The sequence below is a fragment of the Mus caroli genome, chromosome 19, assembly GCF_900094665.2.
Source record: "Mus caroli chromosome 19, CAROLI_EIJ_v1.1, whole genome shotgun sequence".
Taxonomy (NCBI): domain Eukaryota; kingdom Metazoa; phylum Chordata; class Mammalia; order Rodentia; family Muridae; genus Mus; species Mus caroli.
The window spans coordinates 22442865-22463421 of NC_034588.1; the positions used below are offsets into that span (position 1 = coordinate 22442865).

Below are 20557 nucleotides of genomic sequence, written 5' to 3' on the forward strand. Positions count from 1 at the left end.
CAACCATCCGTAACGAGATCTGGCGCCCTCTTCTGGAGTGTCTGAAGACAGCTGCAGTGTACTTATATATAATAAATAAATCTTAAAAAAAAAAAAAAGAAAGAAAAACAAAAGAACCCTCTCTGTCTACTTCTGATAGGGTAAAGTTTGGGAGCTGCAGACTAGATGCACTCTCCTTACCATCGCAGGATCGCAGGCCTGCAGTGGGGATAGAGTCCCCACGGTTCTCCCTGGCAGCAGCAGTGGAAGCAGCCTCCTTTGAGGACTGCCATAGACAGCCTTTCCAGGACCACCATGGCAGCCTCGCAAGGTGCAGAGGGCCATGTTCTCAAGCCGTGGTGTTGAGAACGGCGAGCTGAGTTTCCTCCGCTCTGCTATGCTTAGCCCTCTGCGTCCACTGCATTGTGGCACTTTGTGGAGCTATCTGCCATTCTCAGGTCGAGCCTTGGGTGTCTGTGTGGCTCTTTGTTGAGGGTCACAGGGAACGGTAATGTTTGACTCAGAGGCTGTGCATGCTGGTTCGCCTCAGAGATGTAGGAAGCATGAGATAAACTTGGCGCTTCTTCTGAAACTGATTTTATTTTAGACTGATGGACCTTATCTTGTAAGCTATTAATACCCCTTGACTTTCCTGGAGCAAGTGTTTTGGTTTGCAATGTTTGGAGGAATCTCTAGTTAGCACCAACCATGCATCATCTCACGGAGAGCTGGCAGCGTCTGCCTCTAAATGTGCTCTGTGGACTTGAAGCATTACCTGGGGACTCCTTAGGAATACAACACACAGGCTCTGTCCCAAACCTCTTGAATCAGAAGTTCTGAGGCGGGTGGGAAACAGTCAGATTTGACAAATCCCATGGGAGAGTTTGCAGCATGCTGATATTTGAGAAGTGCTATTTTTAGGCCTAACTTAAAAAGAAAAAAATTGTCATACAGAAGTCATGAGGAAGCCGGGCGTGGTGGCGCACGCCTTTAATCCCAGCACTCAGGAGGAAGAGGCAGGCGGATTTCTGAGTTCGAGGCCAGCCTGGTCTACAAAGTGAGCTCCAGGACAGCCAGAGCTATACAGAGAAACCGTGTCTCAAAAAACCAAAAAAAAAAAAAAAGTCATGAGGATTTACATTTGTGTAGTTTTTGAACTTTTTTCTTGCTATTGGCTTCTGCTCTTTAGCTTACTCTGGTCTGCTAAGATACAGGAATTATTTGGGTTCCTCTGTCTTTGTTAAGACTGTCTTGTGACCTGTTTTAGAGGTGGTCCCTTGGGCGGCAGAGAAGAATGTATTTTGTTACCTGGTATGTGGGATACTCTGTAGAGAGCCTTATTTAAGTCTGTTTGATCAGTGGTGTGACTTAAGCTCTGAAGTTTCTTTGTTGATTTTTTTTTTATATACAGAAACACACATGCAAATTAACAAGTGAATTTTTAATATTAAAGTAAACATAAAAAAGATTTCCAGTTTTTTCAAATTTTCTTTGTTGATTTTGAAGTTTCAATGTCCCATCTAAAGATGGACTGTTATTGTATCAAGACTGAATGGGTTTTATGGCTATTAGCATGAGATTGGAAGTCCCATTGTTCTGTGTGTGTGTGTGTGTGTGTGTGTATGTGTGTGTTTACACTTATTGTATCTTCTCAATGAATTTTCCCATTTACTAACAGTGACCTATTAAATCGCTAATTTTGGTGTGGCTTGGTTTGCTTGGTTTCCATCCTCGCCTTCTGTCTCTAGCTTGCTAGTTCCCCCGGATTATTGGATTGTGGTTTTTAAGTCAGTTGGTCTTTGTGTTTTAATTGTCAATTGGAGGTTGCTCTTTGAAAGATGTTTACAGATTCTTATAATCCGGTGGTTGGATTATTGTTTGTTCTTTTCTCTCTGCCCCTTCATCGGGGAGGGCGGGGGGTTATTGTTTACCTGAGTCCCGCGTGACGGATTCCTTCTTACTTTTCCTTCATCTGTTTCTCTCGTGAACTTTATTCTTGTCTGTGTCGGTCTTTTGAGATTGACACTGTCTTTCTTCTCCCCTGTGGAGTTCTGCCTTAGTTGGTGATCAAATGCCCTTATGCCTCTATCTTGATAGACAGTTTCTTGGCTGGCTACAGAAGTCTTGATGGGTAGTTATTTACTAGGGCATGAACTATGTCATTCCCATGGTCCATGCGTTCCATGCTTTTAGGTTGCCAGTGAGATATCTGATGTGTTCTGATCCGTGTGCCGTGATTTAGTACCTTCCCTTTGGAATGTTTCATAGTCTCCTTACTCTGTGTATTTGACATTGTGCCTGTATGGCTTTCGGTGGAATCGCATTACCTTTTTCAGTGTATGTGTATAAGGGATAAGACTGTGTGTGTGTGTGTGTCTTTGATGAATATATGTGTAGTTTCTGTGATATATTTGTTTACCTGTTAGTTCGATGTCTCTTCCACTTGACTTTGTGGCTCTTTCTTACTGAGCAGTCTGTTCTTGAGGGCTCAGCCCCTAATGCCACTCACAGAGAGGAAAGTCAGCTTGCTTGGCATGTGGCGTCGGCTTCCCCTCTTCTATGGGGACCCATGAGGCTGGAGCTGTGTTCATTCTGGCTTCTTCCTGGTGTGTCACCTTCCCCTTTATTGACACTGTCAGCTCTTCTGTCACCGCCTCTGTGGGTGTCTAAAGCACTTTCTCTTTGTAGTATAGGCCATACTTTTCTCTCTGGAACATTTTTTTTTTTGAAGGAGGGTGTCACTATGTAGTCCTGGCTGGCCTAGAACTCACAGAGCTGCACCTGCCTCTGCCACTTGTGCTAGGGTTAAAGGTGTGAGCCACCGTGCACAGCTGCTATTCTTACACTCACTCTGCTCCTTAACTAGGTTTCATGGTGGCTGCTTCCAGCTAGCGATCTATTGGAAAAGTCTCACATCTATTGGATCTTTTAAAAAAAAATGCACATAGGTGAAAATCGTAGTTGACCACACGCCTGGGTTAGAAATGTGCACTGGGGTTTTCAGTCGCCAGCTTCAAATAGTTTGATGAGTGAAGTGTGAAAGGGGAAGTACCTGTGTTTGGAGGGAGGTGAGGTCTAGCCACCTCTGATGTTTGCAGCTGCAGGCTCTAATCTACCAGGCATCTCCCCACCATCCCCTACCACAGCATACCCAGCAAACGTGGTACATGAAAGAGATAGTTCCATGGGGAATCCTTCACTGCAAGGAACAAAACTGACTTAGGAATGAATCTATCGAATCTATCAGGATCCTGAAGTACTCCTAAGAGCTTAGGAGCCTCGGGAAAAAAAAAAACAAAAAAATAAAAAGCAAAGACAAAAAAACCAACCCATTGTCCCTACTTTTCTCAGCTCCATTCTCAGCTTTCTGCAGACCAGCTGTGTAGAAAGATGCCTTTCACTCCCTCTGTTGCCTTTTGTCTGGCCACTGGTTACAGCAGCAGAAATGGAGCCAGGACACAGGGAGTGTGTCCGGAGGTGGGAAGGTGGCCTTTCTTTGATATGGTGGCCTCTTCAAAAAAACCCCAAAGAGGCCACAGATTGCACGAAAGGACAGAGGTGTTATCTCTGCACATACCATTAGCTCGCCCTTGTGGATTTAGCCATTAACCTTACCCTAGGGGAGCGACCGCTTTGGGCTCTAGGCTGATGTTGACTCAGAGGGAGCATGGTTCACGTTCTAGTTATTCTGTTCCCAAGGCCCCGTGGCTGTCAGCACCTGATGCTTTCAGTGGTGCCTGTCTCTGTTAGTGCAGACATCTTACCCCGCAGTGATGACAAGTTAGACTGAGGTTTTAGTGAAAGGCTCCGTGGTCCAAGCCTTCTCACGGTGTCTGCTTTAAGTCTCCTTTATGAAGAATGTTGAAAGTCAATGACACAGAACTAAGAAAATATAGACTCTGGGTACTGGGCTCCTTCCCTCTTGTTTGTTCAGTCAATGGTGGCTTTGACTTGGGGATGAATCTTAGTGCACAGTCTAGAGACTCGGGGATTATCGCATTTTTCTTAAGTGACTGAATATTCTCTGAGAGCATCTTTCTTCGTGTTACAAAGTTCACCTTGGTTGTTCTCGAGAGTCTTCCTTCCTGGGGCTGACACCTCCCTCTTGGGGTTGCATCAAGCTTCTAGACCTGATTGCATGCCACACTGTCAGGAAGGCCTTTGGGTCCTGTGTTGATAGTGGTCCCTGCCACTTTTGGACCACTTTTGAGGTCAGGCTTGGTCACATGAGTATACTTCCAACCTCAGGGCTTTCTCTTGGGGCTCCCACCCTTCTGTGGGTGCAGGCAGAGGGCAGATGTGGCCCTGCCTGAAGCTGGGAAGCTAGAGTCATATGTAACTACGAGTTAAAAGAGAAAGACACCGAGCAAATGTCCTGCCCCTAAGTCAGTGATGAGCTACCTAAGTGCTGGGTACCGTGGAGTGGTCTATAGGCTGTGCTTTCTCTGGTCACCTAGCCAATTTTCTAAGGTTTCTGTGGCTGCATCCACACCTTGGGGATGCCAGTTGGACTTGCTCATGGCTCCTGAGATGTGTGGCCCAGTACCTGCTATTGAGTGTGAGTGGGGGGGGGGGGGAATTTGAGACATTTGCTTGACTTTCTAAAGCCAATTTGCAAACTTTTCTATTGTGCCCATGTTAGTTTTCAAATTTCTAGCACTATCGTTGAATCTCCGATAAATTAATCAAAGTGTGTGTTTCCCCCCTTTCCGGCAACGAGTCATTTGGTTCCACTCATAGTCTTTGATAAGAACCTGTCTTGCAGGGTCACACAGGTGAGACCTCTTACTCTCAGGCTTCAGCAAAGAGCTGTGAGTGCCATCAGGTTTAGTTATCAACTGCTTGCTTTTGTCCTAATTTCAGACTGGTGCAGTGCAAAATAGACATTTGGGTTAATAATTAGGACTAAGTGGGAAGGACACGTAGGATACCAAAGCCTATACCTGGTATTGATAGAACAGTGATTGTCATAGAGTTCTGTGAGGCCCTTGGCATCTAGAGTTGCAGCACGGGCTATACATAAAATATTTATATATCACAGCATGCTTCACATTTGACAAAAGGGCTCGGGCATTCACTGTTACTACGGACGTTGTTAACGCCGCTAACGGATAAGCCACTCAAGGACCTTTGGAAGAAAGGAAAGCATTTGCTGATAGAGCAGCCTTGGTTTTCAGCCACAAATAGTTTCAGGAATCAAGGAACATAGAGGAAGAGAAGTGAGTTTACTGGAGTCTGTGTTTATTAGAGACGCTCAACAGAATGGATGGAGCCAGGAGCTGTTTGAAGCTGGTGGAAGGGGTGTGCTTAGCCTCTGGGATTACAGCTGAGAAAGCAAAGACACAGCCGAGAAGAGTCTTAAGAATCAGTAGGTATATGGCTTGGTGTTTTTGTGTGTGTGCATGCCTGTGTGTGCACATAAAATAAAGCCTAGGTCAGTGTCTGGTGGCGGTGTTAGCTGCTTCTCCTTCTCTTTCTCCTCCTGAGTGTTGGGATTAAAGGTGTGTCATCATGTGTGGCCAGAATATAATACTGAGAAATAAATACTATCCTAGTATTTGAGGGCTGTGGGAGAGTGGATTTGACATTCTCATGGGCAGCTCTTCACAGTATCAACTCCTTATGTTTCACGTGACGGGCCTGTCACCTTTTCTGGAAAAATAACTAGTAGTACGGGAAAGGGTATCTTATATGGCATTGTTTTACAATCAAAGCTTAGAAGAAATTATTTCAGTGAGTTAAAGGAGTTTAAAAAGCCTCACCAAGTCATTAAAATAAAGGTGTAGAAAATTAACTGACATAGTGCTTCCACTAAAATCAATGGGAAAAGCCAGTTACAATAATACCAGCTGGTTCCTGGTTGGGGATTTATTATAGTTTTACATTGGCCCTGCAAATATGCCAAAGTGGAAGAGGATTCAATAAAATGCTTGCTAATGCACTTAAAAGCTTCAGTCTTGACTTTTCTAAACCTACAGTTGAGAACAAACAGTCCTCTCAAAGATGAAACATGTTACTTTAAAATAATTGAGCTTTAACTCTATAAGTTACCCAACACGGTGCTGCCGGTTTGTGATCTCTTTTCTTTTATCTGTGTGAGTAACCATCGTGTTCCTGAAGCAGCCGGCTGAATGCCAGCTCTCCGGGGTTGACAGCGTCAAGTGTTGAATGGTTCTATAAGACTTCTTAGGGAGATAAAAACCGGGCAAGCAGGGTGGTGTTGGCAGAGCAGGCAACCATTCCTCGTCAGACTCTGAGAGGAGAGAGGAGGGAGCAGGGACAGGTCAGGCATATGTGCTGTGACAGCTTGGGACTGAGGTGTCTCCAGCTGCTGCTGGTATTATTTCGGGGAGCTGCTGGTGGAAACTTCGGGAGCTGGCTGGAGGAAGTAGTGTGTCCCTGGGGAAGGTCATCACGCACTGTGTTGCATCCTGCTAGCTCTCTGTTTCATGGCCCACCGAGATGTAAACCTAGCTGCTCCACTCTCTGAAACTGTCCATCCAAACAAGGCCTTCTTCCTCTGCATTAGGATTTCTCAGAGACAGGAATGAAATGAAAGAATTCAGGTGTTTTTATCAGAATGGTAGGTCAGGCAGAGTCTTTGAAAGTGACCGGCAGTCAGCCTCAGAGTTCTTGACAGGCAAGTCTACTGTTTCCATTTGCCCTCCTGGTTTCTCCCCCCCACCCCCACCCCCCAACCCTCCACCCTGACCCCATCTCAGCCATATTGAAAACTGCACCTAGGAGCCATCTGCTGTTTCCTGTTTCTCAAGGCTGAGGCTGAGGCCTCCTGTGTGTTTCCAAGACACCACGCTCATCTCTTTGTGCTTGCATGCCCTTCCTGTTAGTGTGCCTCTCTCACCTTTGTAGTGGCTCCACTTCTCCATCAGATACTCTTCTTGCATTTCTTGCCACGTCTCTGCATCTCCCACTCATCGCCCATCAAGACCTTCCTTTAGTTCTTTATCCATCATCTTTGGGATAAAATTGTAGAAACCCATCATCTTTTCCCATGGCAAGTTATTGGTGATGCTGTGGAGAGCTTGGTTATGAGTTTGAAGAATTAGGACATGTTCACTTAGGTGTGAGATCTAATGGATGCTGCACATGAGGAGATCCTTAGACTGAACGGTCAATAAGTGGTACTCATCCTTTTGTCATTTGCTTCTCAGTGTCTTCTACAAGTGTGCTGAGCCATGTTCATACGTATCCCAGAACCTATGTGTCCCAGCAGGTTAGATGTGCCTGGTACTCCATGGTTACTGAACCTGATGAACAAGGATTATATATAGCTGGGTAACTCTATATTTTAAAGTGCACACATATTGTGAGTGAGTCAAATCCAGGTAAATATATCTCCTCAAGCATTTATTATTTCTTTATGGTGAAACCTTTCCAAATCCTTTTAGTAAAGGAAACCTTTTATAAAGGCCTGTTTTGACCTCAGAGAGTAACTGGTAGAGCTGATCCAGAGGAGAATTGACTTATAAAAACTCCAATACTATCTACGCTGAAGGAAAACTTATTCCGAGTCATCTGCTCCCAGCTGGACAGTTAAACTGGATACATAATGCCATATCAGGCAGGTGTGTTAGGTGGTGTGTGAGCATTAAGGTGTGAGAATGACAAACTGTGCTGGCACTGGGGACCCAAGCCTATACCCCACAAGGGGACATGATAGCTACACAGGAAGTTGTAAGAACATATGGCTTTCTCCAGTCAAACTAGTCTCTCTGGGACGGAAGGAACTGGAAACCGTTAGCACATAGTGTGTTGGTAGAAGACCATGGGCGAACTGTAAGCCAGCAGAAGACAAAATCTTTAACACTAAGGATCTGAGTTGAAGAGGACTTGAGAAATTTTAAGGTCAGAGAGCCTTGGGGTTGGTGGTGGTCTGTAAGGTGGGATGGGTCTGGCTAGTGCTGTTGAGTGCCTGTGACGGGATCTGTGAGACACAAGGATGCGCTGTTCTTGTTTAACAGATTTCACAGCGGCATCCAGGTTGTCTCATCTTATTTATAGTGGAGCCAAGGTTTATGGAAGAGCTGATAACCTGGTTACACTATGCACGGTGGAGGGGACGAGAGTCATACCCAGAGAACCTCTGATTTCATGTCACCACGAAGGTGTGAAAGCTGGCATTGGAGCTTGATTGCTTAGTAGAGCAAAGCAAGAACTCAGGGACAAGGGCCATCGATCTGTTCAAGGTTGTGCAGGTAATAGGACGAAAGCAGGTCCCTAAGCAAGAGGGCTGACTGGTGGCAATCTATAGGAGGAATCCAGGCTACTTGTTAAGAAGTCATAGATGGGGCTGGAGAGATGGTTCAGTGGTTAAGAGCACTGACTGCTCTTCCAGAGGTCCTGAGTTCAATTTCCACTAACCACATGGTATCTCACAACCATCTGTATGAGATCCGATGCCCTCTTCTGATGTGTCTAATGACAGCTACAGTGTACTCACATAAATAAATAAACCTTTTTTTAAAAAAAGAACTCTTAGACACATGTATTACGTCAGTGGATTTAGTAAGAGGCATGAAAAAGAAGTTCTTATATCTTACATATCACAGATATGCAAGCTATAGTGCATATACATGATATGATAATGTGAGGACTGAAGATGAAAGGTAACCAGAGGCCAAGCCCTTTTCTTTGAAAGAGTGAAGGTAATTCACCATAAAGGTGGCGGCTAGCTTCTACATAGAGCCGAGAGACTGGTTTTTGCAGTTTCTCAGTTCTTTCCTGCTCCTGCCCCCAGCAGGAAAGAGGTCGAGGTTTGGTTTCTGAAGCAGTGCTGACCCTGATCATTGTCTCGCTGGTCTGTTGCTCTGAACTGAGAAAGGAGATGGCTCTGACACCCTTCCCTCAATGAGATCTCTTTCCTCTCAGAATGATTGTGGTCATCCTGGACGGACTGCCGAGCCACTGAATCACATCCATCTTCTGGCCACACTACAAAAGTTGTCTATGGAGTTGAAATGTTTATTGCAGTAACCTCTGACCTTACGTGGTTTAAGGTAAGGTTATACTTTCTTCTCTTATAACCATCACGGAGTTGTCATGTTTGTCCTCTATAACTTTACTTTTTACAGACATTAATTCATTCCCCTCCGCCGGTTTTTTTTTTTTTTTATGTTCTAATATTCCATTCAGAACTCTCTTAATCTGAAAATGTATAAGAGTGCAGAAAATATTTTTTATAGGATGAAATACGGGCAGCCTGTTTGACGCTGAAGAATGGAGGTGAAATGTATTATTCCTCAGATTAAATCAATAAAATACTCCATTTCCATAAATATGGTATGCAGAGACCTGCTTAATACTGGAAAGAATTTATTAGGTCAAGAGGAGTATTATTAAGACTACTTGAAATAAATGGAAATGTTTAAATATTAATATATTGCTGGTTTAAAAATTCAAATGACAAAAGTAAAAATACAGGGAATTTAAGAGAAAAATATTATCCCTTGCAGAGATGCTAACATTCCACTGAGTTATTTTCCCAGTTTATGGAGTGTGTGTGGTTCAGTTACTAGATTGGTCTAGAAATGATTGGCATTTACTACAGTCTTGCCCTATTGCCAGGCTCCGCATCATCCCCTTTGTAGGCGTTAAATTATTGGCTCCTTTAAAGATTATTTATTTTTCCTTTATTACTGTTTATATATGTGTGTGTGTGTGTGTGTCTGTCTGTCTGTCTGTCTGTCTGTCTTTCTGTCTGTGTGCACGCATGCATGCGCACAAAGGTCAGAGGGCAGTGTTCAGGGCTGGGTCCTCTCCTTCCCTGTGGATTGTGGGCACTGATCTCAGGCCATCAGGTTTGCAGGCGAGCACTTTTACCTACAGCGCCATCTTCTCGGCCTTCCGGTTTATTAACTTAACGATGCTGTGAGGTCAGTACCTCCATCATCATTTGCCTCTAAGAAAACTGAGGCTCTGGGAAATTAAGTGACTGACGAGTCCAAGCTTGTAACCCTTGTAAACTTGGACTCCTGAGATAATAAACCCCACCACTAGGCTGTTCCCCATACTTCAACAACATGCTAATTAATCCCCTTTCCACACCATTTTACACGGCTGCATTTAATACTCAGTCTCTCGGCCCTGGCCTTCCCTTGTCTGTTCACATCACTTCTTTCTGTGATCTTAGAAGCTTCATTACTGGATTATTTGTTGAACACATGCATGGTCATCTGTAGGATGAATTGCAACCATGGTCTTTCTGGGGTTGGTGGGACAGTCTTCTAGTTGCTTTTCAGAAACTTGTGCCTAGCTCCTAAGCTTCAGGATAGAGAAGTCACCAGTGATGCCCAGCAACCCTTGAGGGTTGTAATTTGAGCAGCATTGTCTGTTTTTAGAGATCCCAGTGTTTCTTGTGTGTATATCCCCTCTCACCCAGTATTTAACAGACTGTCACCTCTGCACTCTGTCTTTGTGCTATCACTAGTGGAGTTGTAGGACAGCAGCCCATAAGGGTGACGGGAGCAGGCTCTAGAGTAAGATGCCTGGGTTTAGAACACACTGAGGCTAGTCTGCCTCAGTTTCCCTAGCTACACAATGTAAATAAATAACAGTGAGACCTCCCTTGTAGAGCACTTTAGGACGGTGCTTTACTTGATACATGCGCAATAGTTGTTGTCTGCTACAGCTGTCTTGTAGACATACATGTAAGTGCATGCTCACGCAGTTTTAAAAAATGCTATGCTTGTTTTGAATGAAATGTGATTGTTACCAAATCGGTGATTCACAGTAGAAACTAAACTGCTGACAGTGTCCTACTGTTAGCATTAGCTGTGGTGAGCTGAAGCTCACACACAACCATCTCTGCCACAGCCAGTGCAGAGAGTTTAAGTATAATGGCAGAGCAGAAACAGGGATAACCAGGCTGTTGGAGACAGACAGGCATGTGCGAGCATGCACAGGTGCGCATGTGCGCGAGCACATACACACACACACACACACACACACACACACACACACACACACACACACTTGTTTGATCCTCACTGCATACCTGTGAGAGAGGTGAGCAGCTGTTATTAACCTGGTTTTTACAGGGGAGGAAACTGACTGAGAGGATTAAGTGTTTTGCCCACTGCACGTCACGGAATGGTCTGTGACGTAGCTGTTGTGTACTCTAGACGTCTGCTTTTGAGTCCTTATCCTCATTCTTGATGTTCCACGCATAAAGATAAGCCACAGAGTGCCAGGTGGGGAGAGCAAGGGCCCGAGAAGCCATGTCAATGAGGAAGGAGAGTCATCCTGACTAGTTGTTCTCTGGGATGGATTCAGGTTGCCAGCCTTGTTCAGAAGGCGCCTTTGCCTTCCGAGCCATCCTTCTGAGTGACTTTGAACCCCTAATCCTCCTGGCTTCATCTCCTGAGTGCCAGGGTGACTGTTGTGTGTCACAACCAGCATATGTAACACTGGGGCTCAGACCCAGGGCTTCATGCGTTTTCATGCATGTGACAAAGGTACTCTACCGACAAAGCTGACTCCCTGCCTTTGTCACTGTTCTGTTGCTGTGAAGAAAGACCATGACCGAGGCAACTCGTATAAGAAAAATCATTTAACTGGGGACTTGCGTTCAGTCTCAGAGGTCCAGCCATTATCATCATGGCGGGAGCATGGCAGCATGTTGGAGCATTAACTGAGAACTGTATCCTAATCCATAAAAGACTGGGCCTGGCATGGGCGTTTGAAATTTCAAAGCCCAACCCAATGACTCATTTCCTCCAACAAGGCCACACCTACTCCAGTAAGGCTACTGCTATATGAATTGAAGGGGGCCATTCTTGTTCCAACCACTTCAATTCCCTTACCCTACTTTAAAAATGGATACATAATGTATATATCTATGCAGTTTAGTGTAGAATTGTAGTAACATATAGATAGATATGATAAATGATCAGATGTGGGGATTGGTAATAGTGTCTCAATCACTTGTTATGTACTGGAAACTCTACAAATTCACTTTTTAAAAACGTGTATGTACTTGTGTGTGTGTACACATTTGTGTGTGTGTGGTGTGTGTGTGGTGTGTGTGTGGTGTGTGTGTATGTGGTGTGGTTTGTGTGTGTGTTGTGGTGTGTGTGTGTGTGTTGTGTGTGTGTGTGTTGTGGTGTGTGTGTGGTGTGTGTGTGTGGTGTGTGGTGTGTGTGTGTGTGGTGTGTGTGTGTGGTGTGTGTGTGTGTGTGTAGTGTGTGTGTGGTGTGTGTGTGTGCGCGCACACATGTGTGTGTTCAGATGCATGGACTCTCAACCTGTCTAAGGCTGCTGCCCTTTAGTACAGTTTTTCATTGTATGGTGACCCCCAACCATAAAGTTATGCTACCCCATAACTGTGATCTTGCTACTGTTATGAATTGTGATATGTGACCCTCTCCACCCTGGGTCTCAACCCATAGGCTGAGAACCACTGTAATAGTATACGATGTTTTTATTTCCTGGTGGTTGATTTTTTTTTTCTTTTCTTGAAGATTTGGCTTTTTTTTTTTAATTTTGTTCATGTGTTTGTTTGCAAGAGAGTCTCACTGTAACCAGGTGGCCTCAAAATTGTAGTCATTGTCTACCATTAAGAAGAAGGTGTATTGAATGGAGAAAAGGTAGAACAAAGGAGTGACCCTGCATCATCAGTGCTGGGGAGAGCGCTCAGCACTCAGTAGCGCCTTTGCCAAGCTCGCTGGCCTGGGTTCCATCTCCGCACCACAAAAGAAAACAGTGTGATCCTAACTCTGTCAGATCACTGGACTCCCGGTGTTGGGCCGTGTGTGCTAACGCAGAGTTTAAAGACAAAAACACCCCTGCTTTTATCAGTTGAGAAAGTGACTTTGTAGTTATCAAAGGTGACTGAGAAGTTGATTTTAGAAGTGTGCTTTACTTATTAAGTCCCTTTGGGTGTGTTTGTTAACATAACCATCCTCCTAACTGTACATTTGAAACCATTCTAAGTGTTTCCTTAGTGTAAAAATCAAGAAAGGGCCCTTTCACTCTGTTTACTTGGAAGACTAAACCAGTTTATAGTCCTTCTGACACTATGTAAGAGGTCTCAGTTCCCATAACTGCTTACAATGGGGGGAAAAAACACTTTTTTTTTTTTTTTCCTGGAGACAGGGTTTCTCTGTGTAGCCCTTGCTGTCCTGGAACTCACTTTGTAGACCAGGCTGGCCTCGAACTTAGAAATCTGCCTGCCTCTGCCTCTCATGTGCTGGGATTAAAGGCGTGCGCCACCACATTTAAAACGTAGTAAGAGGGCAGGAAAGATGGCTCAAGCATGTAAAGGCACTAGCTGCCTAGCCTCATGACTTAAGTTCTTTCCCTGAGACCCGTATGGTGGAAGGAGAGAACTGACTCCCAAGATGTTCTCTGACAGTCACATGTGCAACATGGTGCCTGCAAATACCACCTCCGTCCTCACACGAAATAAACAAAGGTTTTACACAGTGGGGTCAGGGAAGGGGGAGCTGATATGGCTCAGCAGGTGACATCTGCTGCCAGACCTAATAGTCTGTGTTCCCTTCACAGGGCCACAATTGAAAGATGAGAACCATCTCCTGCAAGTTCTGACCACCACACATACATCCCTCTCAAGAAATGCATGAGATTAAAGCAATAACAAAGAAATGCATGGAGTTCTTTATGGACATAGGAACTCTTTCTTATGTATTCATATTTGTTCTTTTGTAGATTTTCCTATCCAGGCACTTGGCTCATTTCGCTAGAGAAATGGCTCTTTTTGTTTTTTGTTTCTATTTTACCAGAATTCTAAAATTCTTACTGTAGAAGTATTAGTCTTTTTTTGTTTTTTTTTTTGGCCTTGAGTCATGTTGGTGCTATTGACTGTATATAAACATGTAGATAGTGGAGTATATATGTTCCTTTATCGTTGCTGCATAGACTCATTTGGAAGCAAGGATGCTGCAGTCCTTGCAACTGATGTCTGTAATTCTTTCAGGTATGGTCCCTCGTGGCACACCCTTGCCTGAGTCCATCCTGACATTCTCTTCATCAAGGCCTGCAGGCTAGGGCCTGATCTGGCTGTGTCTGTTCTCCATCCCCACCTCTTGTCACCGTGGTCACTGCGTTCTGGTGCTTGGCTGCCTCTCTGTGCAGGGTAAGATGCCAACTTCTTTCTGCCTCTAGGGTTCTGTGGGTGCTGTTCATTTGGCTGGAATGTTCATGTGTATCAAACATACACACACACACACACAGACTCACAGAGAGCGTGGAGACACACACACATATGGAGACACTCACACAGAAACACACACGCATGCTAAAACACACACACACTCACACACAGATGGACACACACACTCCTTGTAGTCCAGTGCTCAGAGAGGCAGCTCTAGAATGAAGACTCTAGATCCTGGTGTTTGGGGTCATTGGGCTTCTTGTTCATTAACTTCTCAAACTTCCTGGCTTTCGACTCAGGACTCATCTTCATAACTGTGCATAAGATTAAGTAGGTCAATTTATGCTCTCAGAAACCTGGCCCGGCATAGAAGTGTTCCCAGCCCTTCCTTTATCACTTCTTGCAGGCTCCAGCTTAGATTTCCCGGGAGCATCCTCCTAACGGGCTGATCATACCCTGCAAAATTCTCTTACTTCAGGTCTTGCCTTCTTGCCCTTTGAGCACTTATTTGAGTGCAATAACTTTTTGATTTACTTTTCCCTGTAAGTCTTGTGGGGTAGGGGTTGTGTCTATAACAGGGTGTCAAATAGTTCATTGATTGCATTTAGAAGACATGAGGCGGAACGGTATCTCAGCCACCAGACCGCATGGACATTTCCTTACATTTTTCTTGTTATTGTTTTATGACCTTGACATTTTAAATACATCCACTTGAACTTTAGCTTGAAATACTATTTGAGATCGACATTTCTCCCCCTAAACAAGTAGCCAAATACAATTCTTTTAACAGCCTCCAACCCAAACTCTATGTCCTTGGGGCCTCCAACTCAAAACTGTATGTCCTTGGGGCCTCGCAGTAATTTTGTTTCGTTTTCTCTATGGGGTGGTCCTCTGTGGGGAAAGTAAACACAGAGGCCTTTCCTAGACTTGAGCCAAATTCCTGGTGAGTGTGCTGGCTGGGTGCCAGGAAAGATGATCCCGAGATCATCGGGGCCCCGCTTCTAAGAAGGAGAAAAGAAGTGGTACCTACTGTCTTAGGCAATGACGCCATCAACTCAATAACCAGTGCTTCTAAGTGTTCAAGGCAGTCTTGTTTCAGGAAATCCCGTCTACTTGCTTGGAAATCACTGGACCTGGAAAACTTTGGCACTCTGGTATCTAAAGGCCTTTTCCAAACCCAATCTTGGCTCTGGATGTAGGACACAGTTACTCTCATGTTAAGACTTGGTATTAGCCCTAGTATTAGGACTTGGTAGTTCCGAAAAAAAGTATTAGTCATTATTCTCTTACATATTTTAGCTCTTTTAAAATTAATGGCAAAAATAATGCATATTCATATACTCAGTAAAACGGGTACAGAGACCAAGTAGAAGGTTTGAGAGTCGGCTTGGTGTTTGCTCATGCAAAGGTCCTAAGGTCCTAGGTTCAATCCCCAGCACCCACATAGTGGCTCACAACTGTCTAGAATTCTAGTCCTATGGAATTGAATTCTCTCTTTTGTGGTGCATATACATATATGCAGGTAAAATACTCATACAGATAAAATAATAAAAATTTAAATATCTTTAAAAAAGAAAATGCACATGAGTATCCTACCTTCTGATCTCCCTCTGCAGTAACCCTGCTGAATTTCTTGTTCTCTCTCCCTCTCTCTCTCTCTCAGCTATGCACTTGCAAGGCTTTCTGAACAGCATCAAAAATCTACTTTCTTGTACCCATCAATGGGTGGCTTTAATAACACTAGCTGCCTTTGTTTCTTGGCTGGCAGCCTTCTAGAGAAGTCACCAGCGGATGCTTTCCCAGGCTTTGAAACACCAGACCCCACTTAGTCTCTGCGACCCACTGGAAGCAGCCCTCAGAGGCCAGACGTGCTGGCACATTCCAGGATGTGGCATAATCTGATAATGATTTCTGTCTCACTACAGAGGAAGAAATGGAGATTGGGGCATTGAATGAACAGGAGAGACGTGGTTTCTTCTGAATTCATGAGTCTGAAAATTTAGCCACAGTTTTCATTGGATTATGACAGAATAGTTCGACTCCCTTAGAAACAGCATGGCAGATGGGGCATAGTCCTGATGCACAGTTTTTCATGGCTGTGCTTCTTACAGATCCTCTTTGCCCACCTCCATTTATAACCTAGTGTCTTCCATATGCCACATCAACCCCCAGCACTGACTTATCCCACCTGTTTCTTCTGCTTTTTTCACCCCAAGAGAACAGAAGAGAAATTTGGGGTGGGCAAAGGTAGTGGACAAAGCTGACTCCTGGCTATGCCCTTCACACTGGCTCTAGAGAGCATGCAGTCGACTAGCCTGGCCCTGATGAATGGCCCTCAGCCCTGAGAACTGTAGGGCTGGCTGTAAGTGATGGGGGCTCTGGGCTTAGGCAGAATTGCACATGTAGGGCTTTTCCACAGAGCCCACCACATCACACTGGAGAAGTTAAGTTTCATTGCTTAAGGGGACAATTTACGGCCAGGGCCTCATCTCCATGTTTTGGCTCTTTACGTTTTTTTTCTGCCTCTTAATAAAATGGGAAGTCGCCAAGCAATTAAAGAGTAATGTGGTTTTCAGGCAGGAAGTGGGAAAGAGCTAACTAGGGGGACAGGGCTAACATGATTGACAGAGGCTGGTAGGAGATTTACTTTGAGAATAACTCGTTCCTCAAAACTTTCTTCATTTTATTTTCTGGTGAGGATTGTGGGGTAAATCATAGGCTGGGAGGACGGACGATTAAAAATGCAGGAATTATGATTCCTTTTTGACTGTGTAAGTCTCTAAATCCTCTTCCATATATTCCATACATGGAATTTTCATTCCAAAGCTTGAGGCAGTGTGCCCGGATTAAAGTGAATGCGAGGCACGATTAAATTGTTAATTAGCTGAGCTGCTTTGTATTTTGTGGGGTGTTTTAAGAAAAGATGAAGTGAGGGAGAGAACCCAGGGGGTTTGCTCTCAGAGGTTAGATCCATAACTGTAGACCTCCTAAAACATTCAACAACATTGGGTGGGGTTTCTGTAGTTTCTAGAATATTTAAAAATTTGTAATTTTCCATGCTGTTAATGTATCTATAGCTATATCTACTATAATAACTCAGGAGCTTGGTTCATTTCTCAGAGATCCCCCCTCTCTCATTTTTGTATCTGATAGAGCAGTGACTTACGACATCCTTCTTTGGCGCCTTACTATAAAGATGCAGAAAGTCAGATCCAAGGTTTGCGGAGATCATAGCAATAACTGCTGCTTGTTTTTCACGGAACTAGAGGAAATTCTCCCTAGACCCCTACTTCATGGTGGCTGTCAGGGACCAGGGACACGGTGAACCCCGGATCCAACATGGCACTGATGGAAACCAGGAGGGGTGTGGAGACTGGAAGCAGAAGACGTGTCCACACCTCTCATTTCCTTCCCCGCATAACCTGCAGCATTAGGAATTTTTAATGACGCAGGTTTTTTTGTTTTGTTTTGTTTTTAAGATTTACTTGTTTATTTTATGTATATGAGTACACCATAGCTGTCTTCAGACACATCAGAAGAGGGCATCGGATCCCATTACAGGCAGTTGTGAGCCACCATGCAGTTGCTGGAAATTGAACTCAGGACTTCTAGAAGAGCAGTCATTGCTCTTAACCACTGAGCCATCTCTCCACCCGAGACAAAGTTTTTAACAAACAACTGAACATAAAATCTCAACAGTCCAAATCGCATCCCATCACCCTTCCACATCATAAAAAGCTATTCAATTGAACCCTCTCATTGATGCAAACCATGTCCCTCTAAGCAGTCGAGAGACTTTAAGGACCATGTCCATTGAAGGAGTTAAGAGTTTTTTTAAACGATTTATTTACTTTATTTATATGAGTACGCTGTAGCTCTCGTCAGACACAACCAGAAGAGGGCATCAGACCCCATTACAGATGGTTGTGAGCCACCATGTGGTTGCTGGGAATTGAACTCAAGACCTAGAAGAGCAGCCAGTGCCCTTAACCACTGAGCCATCTCTCCAGCCCAAGGTAAGAGATTTTAAGATGCTTTTAAAACGAGGGCTCTTAGTCGAAGTTTCCCCCACCCCCATCTTCCCATTCTGAATTTTAATAATCACATTGAAATGACCCCAAGAAATGTGTCTTAAGTTTTAATAGTTGGTCCCTGTTGGCAAAGGATTAACTAGGAATTACTTTGCCTGACCTGTCAGAAAATAAGTGTTTTGGTGTGAGTCTCTCCCGGGGAGACTGGAGCGCTGAGATCCAAGCTCGCCTCAATCAGGAGGGCAAGAGCTCTCGGAATACACTGTCCTTCTCCTCCTGCATTTCCTGGTGTGCTCCTGGAGAGGGCGCTCATGAGTTAACCCAGAGGCCAGGGAACTGTTTACTTACAGAACCTGATGAAGGGGGACCCGACAGCTTTTCTAGCAAATCTCCGTACCCTGATCTCCTAACCAAGGTCCTTGCATGGACTTTGGAAGCAGCAGTTTCGGTTCAGTTTCTTACCAGAAAGGAGGAAGGACACGGAGCATATTTGATAGCTCATATATAGATCATGTTTGGAAAGACAAGAACAGCCAGAACATGGCCTCTCAGCCCCGACTGAGCAAACTCACTTATTTTCCAGGCACGTGTCCCCGGTGTTTGGGATCCGGGATTACGTAAGACCCGGGATTTGGAGCGCGTTTCTTCCCCTCCTCACCATAGGCCTTCCTGCGGGGGATATTGCTCAGAGTGGCAGCTAGGTGCAGAGGATCCTCATAGATGCTGGTCCCACTGTCCTAACGTTAGCTTCTCCATGCTAAAGCATCAACAGAGAATTGGGGATTTAGTCTCTTTTTGTAAAGTGACTTTTAATTCATGTGTATTCATTTTAATTTCTCTGTGTGTCTGACATGTGTGTGCAGGTGCCTGTGGAGGCCATAAAGAGGGCATTAAATCCCTTGAATCTGATTTACAGGTGGTGGTGAGCTGCCATAGGGGTGCTCGGAACCAAACTTGGGTCCTTTGGAAGGAGCAGCAAGTGTTCTTACTTGTTGAGCCACCTCTCCTGCGCCAACGAAGTGCTCTTTCTCAAATTTTATTTTTAGTAAGACAAAAGTTTCATAGCACAAATATTAATTCATGTACAAATACCTTTCACCACCACAAAAGAAGACCCGGGATGCAGAAGCAGCCTCCCCAGCAACCAGCAACCATTGATCTGCCCCAGTCTCTATGAACTCACATTTCACATAAAAGCAATTAGACATTAGTGTGATCTTTTGTTTCTTGCTTCTTTTACTCAGTGTGTTCTCACAGAATTAGGCAGATGACAGAATGTACCAGCTATGTATGGGGCAGAATGATACTCCATTGTATAAGGTACACATATACTCTGGTACCAATGGTACACATATACTATTATGTATGTATGTATGTATGTATGTATGTATGTATGTATGTGTATTTTATCTACTAGATTTTTCTGTGTGACTGTTACCACTCAGGTGTTCACTTTTGTCTCATGTCTGTGGTCTGTTTGTTTGTTTCTCATTACTGATGGTTGTGATCCACCATGTGGTTGCTGGGATTTGAACTCGTGACCTCTGGAAGAGCAGTCAGTGCTCTTAACCACTGAGCCATCTCACCAGCCAGAGGACTTGCATTTCTACAGAACCTGTGGTATTGATGATTTTTTTTTCCCATGTGCTTATTGGCTATTTGTATATTTTCTTTGGAGGGGTGTGTATTCAAGTCCTTGCCTGTTTTTTTTGTTTTGTTTTGGTTTTTTTGGTGGTTTTTGTTTGTTTGGTTTTTAAGTTCAATTATTTGTCTTTTGATCATTGAGTTATGGGATTCCTTGCATATTCTGAATGCTTGCTATAATCAGATGTTGATTGCAGATATATTTCTCTCTCTTTTTACCTTCTTCATTGCTTTCTTGTGACGAACGTTTGGATTTTGGTGCCGTCCATGTATCTGAGAATCCATTGCTGAAGGTTGTATGTATTTACCAATGTATTCTGTTTTGTTGTTTGTTTGTTTAAGAGTTTTGTGCTTTTACCTTTGACATTGAAATCATTCACTCGTTTGGAGTTGATTTTCATGTGCTGTGGGATTATACCCAACGACACTCTTTCATATACTGTTTTCCCAGCGTTGTTTGACAGAGCTGTCTGCTCACTCGGTGGCCTCTGCTCTGTCTGTCTGTCTGTCCCTGTCAAGGCCATGCTGTCTCCTCGCTACAACTCTTTCCTAAGTAGCGAGCGTGGGTGCCTACACTGGTGTTCAGCATCATTTGGAATTCTTATCCCTTGTAGCCCCACATGAGTGAAAGGCTCCATGTCTTTATTTCTCTTTTTTGGGTTTATTTGTAGTAAGTATATAGAATGCATTGGTGACTCATGGTAGCCTTGACGTCTTTTTTTTTAAATAAGATTTATTTATTTTATATATGTGAGTACACTGTAGCTGT

General features: G+C 44.1%; 1 protein-coding gene across 8 annotated transcripts in view; it reads left to right on the plus strand.

The window, feature by feature from the left end:
- The window catches only part of Kank1 (KN motif and ankyrin repeat domains 1), a 195238-nt gene that overhangs the window by 69636 nt on the left and 105045 nt on the right, over positions 1–20557 (plus strand). For 7 of the 8 annotated variants that reach the window (XM_029472382.1, XM_029472388.1, XM_029472386.1 and 4 more), the window contains 2 exons: positions 8869–8996; positions 13934–14092. The gene's annotated coding sequence lies outside the window, so the exon portion shown is untranslated. The remainder of the gene's footprint in view (positions 1–8868; positions 8997–13933; positions 14093–20557) is intronic. The other variant, XM_021151518.1, reaches the window with a different exon arrangement.